Source organism: Danio rerio, chromosome 5 (genome assembly GCF_052040795.2).
Source record: "Danio rerio strain M-AB ecotype USA chromosome 5, GRCz13ab, whole genome shotgun sequence".
Lineage (NCBI taxonomy): Eukaryota > Metazoa > Chordata > Actinopteri > Cypriniformes > Danionidae > Danio > Danio rerio.
The window spans coordinates 28083652-28096299 of record NC_141025.1 but is presented as its reverse complement, the minus strand read 5'-3'; the positions used below and the strand labels follow the sequence as shown (position 1 = coordinate 28096299).

Below are 12648 nucleotides of genomic sequence, written 5' to 3'. Positions count from 1 at the left end.
GCTATTTCTCCTTTTAACAGCTGTGCTCATTCAGTTGTGATCCAGCATTTGTCAATCATGCCTTGCAATCAAGAGAAGCAGATTACCTGAGCAATCATGCACAAAATGTTTAAGTGCAAATGTCACCATGATAGTCTGCAACAGATTCAGCAGTGAGTGCATCGGTGAAACCTGCATGTGCCAACAGAGCCTTGAAAAACAAGAGAACGTATTCCCTTAAAGCACTGCCTTCCAGCTCCATCCTTATTATACAGTAAGAAGATATCAGTCAAGACCAGACAAGATTAATGCCTCTCATGAACTAACTGTCCTGAGGCCGAAAGAGGCCAGGAAAATACTTGGAAGCCCTAAGGACAAAATAGATCAACCTCTGCCCATAATTCTCGACCTTAAGTTAAGAATGTCTTTCAAAACTATATGAAATAAGTTTATAAAAAAAGCTGTCATGTAAATTCTGTGATATTATTAATTTAATAATTTTCCTTCGGTTTACTCCCTTATTTATCAGGGGTCGCCACAGCGGAATGAACCGACAGCTATTCCAGCATATGTTTTAGGCAGTGGATGCCCTTCCAGCCACAGCACAGTACTGGGAAACACCCAAACACTGTCACATTCACAAACAGACTCATACATTATGGCTAATTTAGTTTACCCAATTCACCTATATTGCATGTTTTTGGACTGTAGAGCAAACCAGAGCACAAGGAGGAAACCCACATGAACATGAGGAGAACATGTAAACTCCACTCAGAAATGCCAACTGGCCCAGCCGGTGTTTTCTTGATTTGTCCTACCTCCCATTCAAACAAAAGGTAGCACATTTTGATGACGCAATATGCAACGCATCAGATTTGGCCACCAGTGAACTTTTTTTTTTTTTTTTTGCTTTTAAAAAAGTTAGATTTTGTGTGAGATAATTCCCAGAAATTTGCAGATAATATTGCTATAAAATATGTATATTATATGTGATTAAGAAATATAAATACATGGTATTATATTTTTTTATTTACCCTATTAGGTAGCCTATTAGGTGTGCAATCTGACACAATGACAATGACACAAAATCATAAAAATAAAGCTTTGTTAATTTGGTCTCTCGACAAGACAAGATCTAAAACAGTAGGGATTAAGCCGATGGAATCCACAATCTTACTTCCTCTCTCTCAGATTTTACTCCCAGATGCATCTAACATCATGTACCACACTCAGGACATGCATTAGGGCTCCCCCTACCGTAATACACCTAAAACACGGATTGTCGTAAAACTCATCAATGCCAGGGAAGCATTTTTTCTCGTTGACTGCAGGAGGAGTCAAACAAACTGATTTATAGATTTCATGAACATCATAATACCAGCCTTACATATAAAAAACAGAAAATGTCCTTTAAATCATTAACATCCAGCAGCCGTCACCCTTAAACCCATCTCCATCATTGTAAACTGCACGCTTTTCTGTTTGTTCCATTGCTCCATTTGTTAGATGTTTGCTCCCAATTTCTTTTGCAGTCTGAAGCACATCACATGCACACATTGCCCAAACCGTTCCACAGGATGTCTAATCACATCTTTGCATTGACTTCACATGTTAATCACTTACACTTTATCCACATCTGCTTACTGCACAGGCTGCAAAACAATTCCACCCCCTTCCATGTAAAGTAATGATTGTGAGGGCGCAGGTGAGAGACGTATGCAACGTCTTTAAGTCATGTAAAATGATTAACTGCAAACTGAAACAAATATAATTTGATTATATGGTTGGGAATTGGTTTTATGAGATTACTTATATTTTTTGATTATTTTGAATTTAATTAATAATTTTGCAGGATCGCAAAAATTTGCGACTTTTTGTTGATTTTGCGTTAAATAAGCAATCACGGAATCGCGAAAATACTAGGAAGTCTGCCACCTTAACCTACTTTATCTCAAACCCCAACCTCAGAACCATTCAAATACAGTGTTAGTAGCATAATCTGATGAGCAGGATAAAATGTCAGAACACCAGGACTCAAACCAGCAACCTTCTGGCTGCGAGGTGACAGTGCTAACCACTGAGCCATCATGCAGTCTTTCTCTTAGATCTTAATCAGCCAACACTAAAAAATAAAATACTCAAAAGAGCACTCCATCTTAATGGTTTCCATCCTAAAAATGTTCAAAAGTTTTTTAAAAGAAGTACAAAAAAAATGTAGGTGCATTTCTGTGAAGCTTTTAGAGCAGCTGACTGTAGTATTGGTAACCTAGTAACCGACTGTAAACAAGGCAAGAATAATAGAGACAGCAAATGTGTTTCAGACTCTCATTATTCCCACTAACCCTTCTAAACACAATTCCAAAATCACTTTGAGCAAAGCATAAAAAACATTTTTGCTCAAATAAAGGGATTTTAATTGAACATTTGGCATTTTCAACACTCATTTCTCATGCTATTCTTCAAAATGCACATTAGCACAGCTAGTAAGTACTCGAATTCTCTTATATACTTATTTAAATAAACAAATTCAGCTCAAAATGCTTAGAAATAGATTAAATTATCATAAGGCACTTTCAAATAATTCAAATGCAGTCTACATGAAACTATATGCTTAGTTTCTGTAAATGCAAGGAAACACTTTCCAATTAGTCAAAGTGCTTTTCGAGGAAAGTCTGTTCACTCCATGTTTGCATGACAGCTATTTCAGGCAGGAACAAGTCCTACTGTGTCTACCTGAATATGGAAATCCGGAAATCTCAATAACTGCTTGATTAAAACTGCCAATTAAATTATATATTTCGAATCAGCGACATAATGGTGGAAAAACTCTTCAGCAAATGTTGCTTCTTATGTGTAAACAGCATTTTAAACGTTGCTATTCTGAAGTGAACGAGACATGCATGTGTGCAGTCCCATCAAAAAAGGAACAATGTGTTAAAAATCCTATTCATCTCTGAGCCAATAATATGTCACAGTTTAAAGTATTCAAGGATGACTCACAACTTTCACCAGGATTCTGAAGGGTGCATTTGATGGACAATTTACTATCCCGCATGAGGCCATGAGAGAGGATTATGGATGAGAGTGAAGAAACACAACTAACGCTGGGATGGTACAGTAGGTTAAATGATAATTGCAGTATGCTGGATGTAGTATGTCCAAATTTAATCAATACTATTCATATTTATACTGAATAAACATGACAACATATAACATCTGAACTATAAGTGAATCACCTTTGCATTTCTATTGTCTTCAACAATATTTCTTACAGTTTTACCTTTGTTACATAAAACGCATTAAAAAAGTAATGTTAAAAAAGCAGTAAACTGTTTGTGGGTGGCACGGTTGCTAAGTTGTCTCACAGAAGAAGAAGAAGGAGGTTGCTAGTTCAAGTCCTGACCTTCTATGTGCTCTAGTTTCTTGGTATAGTGGTATAGATTCATTTAATTAACTAAATTGGCCATAGTGTGTGAATGGCAGAGTGTGTGGGTGCTTCCCAACAATGGGAGTTGTACTATCAGTGCTGAGTTGCAGCTGGAAGAGCATCTACTTTGTAAAACATAGGCCAGAATAAGGTTCATTTTGCTGTGGCGACCCCTGATAAAGCAGGAAATGAGCTGAAGGAAAGTGAGAGAGTGTGATTGTTTGTGTATATGTTTTACTTCCGATTTATATACTGTATACAGAGACACAACTTACAACTTATATAAACAAATCATTCTTACCAAATGTAAAACCCACTTGTTTCAGTATGAAAAAATACTTTAAAACCTGCATTTAATCTATTTCACTGACCATCACATATATGGTCAGATGACTGGCTTGTGTTTTCTGCATGTGTCAGTATTTTGTCCTTTTCTCTTTTTTATTTGTAAGGTGATGATGATGTTGATGACTCTGGTGATTATAATGAATGGATAAAGAAAGTACTGCAAGATGGCAATATCAACAGTGAATATTTTATATTTACTTTAGCACTTTTGATTGTCTGGTCATTTACTTACAGTATGACTGCTTATGACTTATTGCTTATAATGTATTAGGCCAAACACAACATACATATGCATGTCAATTTTCACAAATCTGGATGAATGAATGAGTGAATAAATGAATGAATGAATAAATGAATGAGCAAATGAATGAGTAAAGAGAGGAATGAATGAATAAATACATGAATGAATAAAGAGTAATTGAATGAACAAATAAATGAATGAACAGAGGAATGAATAAATGAATGAATGGACTGGACAGGACTGGATGAATAAAAGAAATTATTTGATAAAAAAGGACTGAATGAATAATCAAATGAGTGAGTGAATGAATGAATGAATGAATTGACAGTAGAATGAATGAATAAACAAATGAATGATTGAATGAATGAATGATTGAATGAATGAATGAATGAAATGAAATGAATGAATGAATGAATGAACAGAGGACTGGATAAACAAACAGTGGGATGAATGAATGAAAAGAGGACTGAATAAAAAAATCAAATGCATGAATGAATGAACGATCGAATGAATGAATGAATGAATGAATGAATGAATGAATGAATGATCTAACGAATGAATAAAAGAAAAGAATAATGAATGAATGAATGAATGAATGAATGAATGAATGAATGAATGAATGAATAAAAGAACGAACAAACAAACCAAGGAATGAATGAATGACCAAAGGAATGAATAAATTAATGAATGAACGAACGAACAAACAAATCTGTCATAATATTCAGTTAGACCTTAGCTATTAAAAACAATCTTCAAAATGCAAAAGTACTCCTGAAGTCTGTGAATGTGGTTTATTCAACTTGCAAATACGTCAATGAAATCTTTGCTTTTCATTCTTTCATATCTTAAGTATCCACTTTGACATTGAACTAATTGTATTCATCTGTCTTATGTCAGCAAGCTGCAGAAGTTTAGAATGAGACTTTGTTGCTGCTGTCTTTCAACAAATGTTGAATTAGAGAAACCATTTCATAGTAACCTCGACACTCAATGCAAATCACTATAAATACAGTATACTGCACTTATGAAGACAGATTTCAATAAAAAAGTGTGTGTGTCTTTTACATCTATTGAGAGACAATCCTAAGAGTTTTACATTTCCTCTTGTTAGTAAGCGACAAGCCTAAGAGAAATATATACAGTCAAATAAAGGCGAAGTGCTGAGGGGTTAACCAACAAAAATATCAGTTCACAGCGCACAATAACAGAGTACAATAAAATGGGAAAGCACTGCGCATGTAAAGCCTCATAAGATTTATAGCATAGATGCTACATAAAGTGAAATAGTTTATCTCAGAACTAACACCATGAAACATGCGAATGTGACTGCCATTTTTCTTGCCTGATGTCCCTCTGCATTCTCATTTTGCATTCAATCGGCATACAGATTCGGGACTAGAACTCAGATGAAACCTTCTCCACTATCATAAGCAATTGTTCTTACTATAGGTAACATTTGTGCACCTTGTCTTTTTTGGGATTTCAGTTGTTCATGCAGTGTAAAAAAAATCCAGAAATGCAACTGTAATTTTTTAAAATTTTTATTATCTCAATTTACTGTAAATATACAACTAATATCACAATCATTACCCCTCCTGAATTATTAGCCCCCTGTATATTTTTTACCCCAATTTCTGTTTAACGGAAATAAGATTTTCTCAACACATTTCTCAACATATTTTTAATGATTAATTTTTAATAACTTCAATTTCTTTTATCTTAATCATGATAACGGTACATAATATTTTACTAGATATTTTTCATGATACTATTCAGCCTGAAGAGCAATTTCAAGACTTACCTAAGTTGATTAGTTGACCTACTAATCAACTAAGCAAGTTATGTAAATCATTGTATAATGATGGTTTGTTCTGTAGACAAATTAAAAATATATATATTGCTTAAGGGGGCTACTAATCTTGACCTTAAAATGTTTCATTCTAGCCAAAATAAAACAACTTTTTCAAAAGAAAAAATATTATAGGAAAAACTTCTTTGTCTGTTAAAAAAAATTACTGCACGTATGGTAACTTACTGTGAAAGTAATGTATTAGTAGCCAGTAATTTTCTTTGATTAAAGTTTAAATAATTTACAGTGCATGATTTCTGTTTATGAGAGAAAAGCCCAAGCCAGATGATTCAAAACTTTCTCAAACTGGGCAGAGTTGCCAAAATCAGTTTTCCTTCAATCGTCCAATCAGTAGAGAAATCAAGCACTCTGCTGTGGACTGACTTTAGTACCATTTTTATAGCATATATTTTTATATATTTTTTTATGTTTTGCCATGGTTTATGTTGTTTACAGTGGGTTTTCTTTTGCCTATTACAAGTGTTTAGCTAACAGGAAAACATGTAAAGCTTAAACAAAAAAGGAATAAATAAATGAATGAATTCATGAATGAATGAACTGAAGAATGAATTAATGAATAAATAGTTTAAGACTAAATGACTGAATTAACAAACAGAGGAAATAATTAATGAATAAATAGGAATGAATAAATGAATGAATAAAGAGAGGAATAAGCGCCTGACTGACTGACTGACAGACAGACTAACTGAATGAATGAATGAGTTAATGAATGGATGAATGAATGAATGAATGAATGAATGAATGAATGAATGAATGAATGAATGAATAAATGAATGAATGAATGATTGAATGAATGAACGAACAAACGGGAATAAATGAATCAATAAAAAGTAATGAATGAATGAATGAATAAACAGATGAAGAAAGAAAGAAAGAAAGAAAGAAAGAAAGAAAGAAAGAAAGAAAGAAAGAAAGAAAGAAAGAAAGAAAGAAAGAAAGAAAGAAAAAGAAAGAAAATCTTTTGATTAGATGTTTTCAATTACTTAGGCTTTAGACTGTGGGAAGTGTTTAATGGAAAGTGGGCTGTTTGTTTGTTTGTTTGTTTGTTTGTTTGTTTGTTTGTTTGTTTGTTTGTTTGTTTTCAAGGGGGTATCCCATTTGATAAATACATTCAAATAAATAAATCAGATTGGTGAATCATGCGTTAGTTAATGCGGGACTAGCCGTGATCAATCCTAAGCATGTGATCCTCTCAAAATTAGTTTTTAAATAAACTTTACTTAATTTATCATGTAATTTTAACAAAATAAATAAATGAATAAGTCAAAAGAGTTCAATGACATCTACTGTATAGTCAAGTGGACCAACCGGAGATACTTTACTTTGTCCTTAATATTCTGTTCACTATTTGCAATCTAAGCATTATTGATTAAATGCAGTATGATGCAGAAGGTTAATGCTTTCTAAATTGAAAAAGGAAAACATGAAGCAATGAGTAGTTTTGAAAAAAAGGGTGGGGGTACATCCTGATTTTTCTAGCTAGGCTTGGAGTTTTTCTATGAGTGATGAAGTGTTCAACACGAGGCAGGAACACAAGTGAGAATCAGTACGAGCTGGCCAGAGAGAAATGGTGGAGAATGGAGTTTCTTTGATGGGATAGAGGGCAGAGAACGAGAGCAAGGGCAGTGGCCATCATTTCTATCCTTTTAATCAGTCCCATTGTGTCAACGAAAGAAATGAGCAAAGTGTCCAAAGTGGGTGCAGATCAGAGTCGCAGAGATTGTGGGCTCTTCAAAAGTAAAAAAATACTCACACAGACTGAAAAGAGACAACATATAAAGTAGTCTATAAAGTCTATAAAGTAAATCACTGCACAAAACCACAGCACTCTATATATAGCTGCTCATCCTTAGTTGCATACAAAACTCCAAACAACTGCTTACACTTAAAAAATATGCTATATGGCACACTGAAAAATAGGATTTCTGCAAAACATTTGCAGGGATGGCACAGTAGCTCAGTGGTTAGCACTGTGACCTCACAGCAAGAAGGTTGCTGGTTCAAGTCCTGCCTGGGAACAGTTGGCATTTCTGTGTGAAATTTGCATGATCTCCCTGTATTGACATGGGTTTCCTCTGGGTGCTCCGGTTTCCCCCACCGTCCAAAGACATGCTCTATAGGTGAATTGGTTAAACAAAAGTGGCCAGAGTGTAGGAGTGCAAGAATGCAAGAGTATATCAATGTTTCCCAGTACTGGGGTGTTGCTGGAAGGGAATCTGCTGCGTAAAACATATGCCGGAATGGTTGGTGGTTCATTCCACTTTGGCAACCCCTGATAAATAAGGGTGTAAACCGAAGGAAAATTTAATAAAAACTGTTGCAAACAAGTTCATTCATTCATTTATTTTTCTTGTTGGCTAAGTTCCCTTTATTAATCCGGGGTCGCCACAGCGGAATGAACCGCCAACTTATCCAGCACGTTTTTACGCCGCGGATGCCCTTACAGCCGCAACCCATCTCTGGGAAACAACCATACACACGGCAAACAAGTTATAGGGTTTAAATTTAAACAAACAAATTTCATTTAGTAATGTTCAACTTCATTTGTCTGTTTAAATTTAGCCCAAATCTATTGTTTGCAAACAAAAGATGTCACAATAACCAGCGATCTAAACAGCATAGATTGCTGGTTATATTCACATTCACACAAATTACAAATCTGCTGGTTTATGAACTACAGATCCCAGTCATGCAACACAAACACACTTACCTGCTCCAAGTAACTATTGATTAGACACTTACAGCTGAAGCTGTTTTTGGACTGATTACACAGACTATATGTACACCTCTCAAACACACAGTTATTGTCTTGTCTACTGTTTTAGTGACACTACAACACGTTTCCTTTGTTTTGTTTTGCTGTGTTTCTGATCCTCGCCTCATTTATTTGTTTAATCCTGTTTGCTGACTACCTTGTGACCATCTGCCTGTTATTTTGTCTACGACTCTAGATTGCCCTCATACATTTGTTTGCCCCTGTATTGACCACAGCTTATCTGACCTCGCCAATTGACCTGAAGTTGGATCCGCACCTCCGTTGTAAGCGTCACATCCCTGGTTACAGAAGATTTGTAGTTCGTGTGAATGTGAATGTTTTCCAGCGATCTATGGTGTTTATACCGCTGGTGATTGTGACAATTTCAATGTTAGAAACATTTTGTTAATGAAGAGTTCGATGGATGTTCAAGTATGCCAGTAAATATTCATTCATTCATTTTCTTGTCGGCTTAGTCCTTTTATTAATCTGGGATCGCCACAGCGAAATGAACCGCCAACTTATCCAGCATGTTATTATGCAGCGGATGCCCTTCCAGCTGCAACCAATCTCTGAGAAAGCCAGTAAATATGTCACTTAAAAAGAAATTGCAAGTTTGCAATTTCTGTTATGCAAATCCAGCAGAAAAGTTAAAAAATATCCTATAGATGGAACATATAGACAGCTGCAAAATAGTACTACAGGTCTAAGTGTTTCTCCCTCCACTTCACAAACAGCTATTTTTTCATCCTAGCTTTTAATAGCAAGACATCTGGCAAATTATGGCAGTTTGTTCCCTGTAGTGAGATTAGCTATTCTCAGCACCATGAGATAAAGAAGCAAAATGCATTAGTATACATAGGTTATTCGCTAATAAAGCTGAGCCTTGGAGTCGAATGCAGGGCAACAGCTTCACAGCCTAATAAAGCAAAATAAACTGGTAAACATCCAAACATCACTGCTCTTATGAAGCCAGAACCAATATGAATGCACAAACCACCGGATATGAGGTTTGATTACTACTATATTAACGGTTTGTTGGTTAAAATCACAGATGACATTTACAAACCAGGTTTTACACTGCCATGCTTTTATCTGTCGCATCTCTCTTTCACAGCGTTTCATTTAAGCTCAGCCCGTTTCACCTGCACAGCAAACAAATCTTACGATGGAACAAGCTGTTCCTCTCCCAATCAAGTTTAAAGGCACATTACCTTCAAACTGACATGGGGAGGAACATCTGCTTCAGAAGTCTTCAGAGGAGCTGAAGAACGAGAGCAGACTCCCGAATAACACATCCATGTGGCCCAAATGACACATCATGCAAATCCAAATAGATGCCTACGACTTTGTTGGGAAAGAAATAAAGCATTATGTTCCACACTTGGAGGTTACTTGTTCGAAAACACCACATGGCACCATATGCCTCTTTGTTAGAGCCAAAGATCTATTTATGAAAAGCAAGAACAGAGATACAAACGAGTCTGTTTTGTTTTATTAAAGAGAATCAGCTTTTTCTTCAAGTGTATTATAAGAATGTGCCATTTAAACGCAGAGTTTTTTCTGTTCAAATCAAATGTTTCAGAAAAGTCTTTCTAGACTTTCTACTTTTAATATTTAGACTTTTTAAGGAGGGGCGGGTGAGTGTAATATCTACAGGGCTTGTGCATTAGAGCAGCTGCCACAGATGAGAATTCCCTTGGACCAAATTTTGTCACTTCAAATACCAAAGGTCCAGACACTAGACTTTATTTCTTATTGCAATAAGTTCTCTCTAAGCTCTGTAAATTTCACTGCAATACATGACTTCTATGACTTCATGAAATAATATCAGAAAGCAGACAATGTCTCGTGGGTGTTACAAAAAAAGATCCCATCAAACTGGAGAAAGTGTTTTCTTGTGAAAATTGTAACTGCAATATTCAGAAGAACCCAGGGAACAATGATTGTTTTCATGAGAAAAATGTAATCGTTTCCTTCAGAAGAACCAATGATGTCTATGTTTTAAAATTTTGTAATTTAATAACCCAGATTACTATAGTACTATAACTAATATAGGCTCATTCTGAAAACGTAGCCCTATATACATGTCTGGAGATCGTTAATTATGTAGCCAGAAGTACGTGTGGCAGCATTTCGTCTTTAAAACGAATGCTACAGGGCGGTGTGATGCTGCTCCTTTTCACGCTTACTAGATGACTGCTTACCTCCATATGGACGGCTTTCCCACTGTTACCAGTTTGTCCAGTAGCTTGCCATGTACGTCGGTGGACTTGAGACACATAGAGGAGTTGAACACGACGACGGGATTTGAGTCCGGTGAACAACAGTTCTAGAAAGTGGGTAAGACAAAAACAAAAGCCAAAATATTAAAGAAACAAGTGAATAACAGGGTAAGAATGTGGTAAAATCTGAAAACGTGGTAAAATCAGGCAAAGGCTTTTCTTTTTCTGAAATGCTTTTTAAAATTGTCGTTTAGGTTTAGGAAAGTGGATGGGTCAATCTGTGCTTTTGAAAACACTATTGGTTGGGTTTGGGGAAGGAAGAGGGTGGGCAGGATGATCGATCAGTCAGTCAGTCATTCAGTCGGTCGACAGAGGCCTCTAGTGGATTTACGTGAGAACAGCAGGTGTGAATGGCACTCACGAGAGAAATTTGAGATCTAAAAAGAAGTATATAGCGGTTTCTAGTGGATTCATAAAAACAAAAACTGCAAAAAAATTACCTCCTGGAATGTATTTGGTGCTCTTCAGAAATGTACATATCGGTACGTTTTCAGAAAGCCTGGGTTGTAGCAACTTTTTGTGAGTTTATTTTTCATTCTAGCATTGTTATTTTTTTGAAATAACAAAACAAAAACATTGAGTATTTCTTGAATAACCATAATGGGCAAATTGATAGCATGCATTTCAGCGCTAGCTACTTTTTCGAAAAAGTTTTATGAATTTCTGCTAACAAAAATGTATTAAACTAAAATGTAAATTTCTGAAAGCAGAAATAAAACTTTATTTCAGACATGTCTTTCAAACTTTCAGTAATACAAAAATTCACTGTGGTGTAAAAACTCTGCTCACCTGAAGAAATAAAGTATTTTAGGGTAAATTTAATGACAAATATTAAAATCTTCACATTACGGTAACATTTCAATAGAAGCTTCAAATGTTGATATGAACATAGAATTCTGGTAATTTTAGTGTTAAAGAGATAGTTGACCCAAAAATAAAAATAGTCATTATTTGCTCACCCTTCACTTGTTTCAATATATTTTTAAGAAAGCTGGAGCTTTTAAAGAAAGCTAGAGCTTCAGCTTTCTTCACAATATATTCTTGAGTTCAACAAAATAAAGAAAGCAGTTAAGGCTTGAGGCTGAGCAAATATTGAGTATTTTTGTATGCACTGTCACTTTATTAACAAATGAAACTGCTGTCTTTTGCCATTGCTTAAACAGATAATTTGCACAGAAATTAATTACCTGGTGAATGTTAACTGTGATTAATTATCTGCATCTGTCAAATGCAAAACATTCCAGATATAAACATTTATTTCCTGCATGAACTAAAATCATAATTAGTACACCCCAATAAAAAATACTCACTTCCATGTCATTCAAAGCCCATTAATGTACTTGTTTTTGGAACACTAACATACATCATTTAAACCAAAAAAAAAAAATCAATTGAAAGTATGTGCATGCAATTGCCTCAATAGATAATTGTAGCAATTTCAGAAGAAAATCAAGCACTTTATACAATGAATACATTTAATTAAGCTCTTATTCATATGCACTGATCAGTAAACAATGATTACAGCATTCAAATTTGGTCACTTAATGTATAGTCACTTAATGTATAGTTACTTGTATAGTCTATATGAAGTATGTAGATGATCAGTCAGATATTGTCAAATGACTCACGATTTTCAACTAGTCGCACACTGTAAAAAATGTCAGTGAAAACTACAGTAAAAAACTGTAAAGCAGCAACAGTAAAAGACTATTTAAACCAAAATAGTATATGACTGTATTACAT

At 35.0% G+C, this 12648-nt stretch overlaps 1 protein-coding gene across 2 annotated transcripts in view; it reads right to left on the bottom strand.

Moving 5' to 3' along the window:
• unc5db (unc-5 netrin receptor Db) overlaps positions 1-12648 on the bottom strand; it is a 443298-nt gene that overhangs the window by 330750 nt on the left and 99900 nt on the right. For both annotated transcript variants that reach the window (XM_087253524.1, XM_087253523.1), the window contains exon 3: positions 10828-10952. The gene's annotated coding sequence lies outside the window, so the exon portion shown is untranslated. The remainder of the gene's footprint in view (positions 1-10827; positions 10953-12648) is intronic.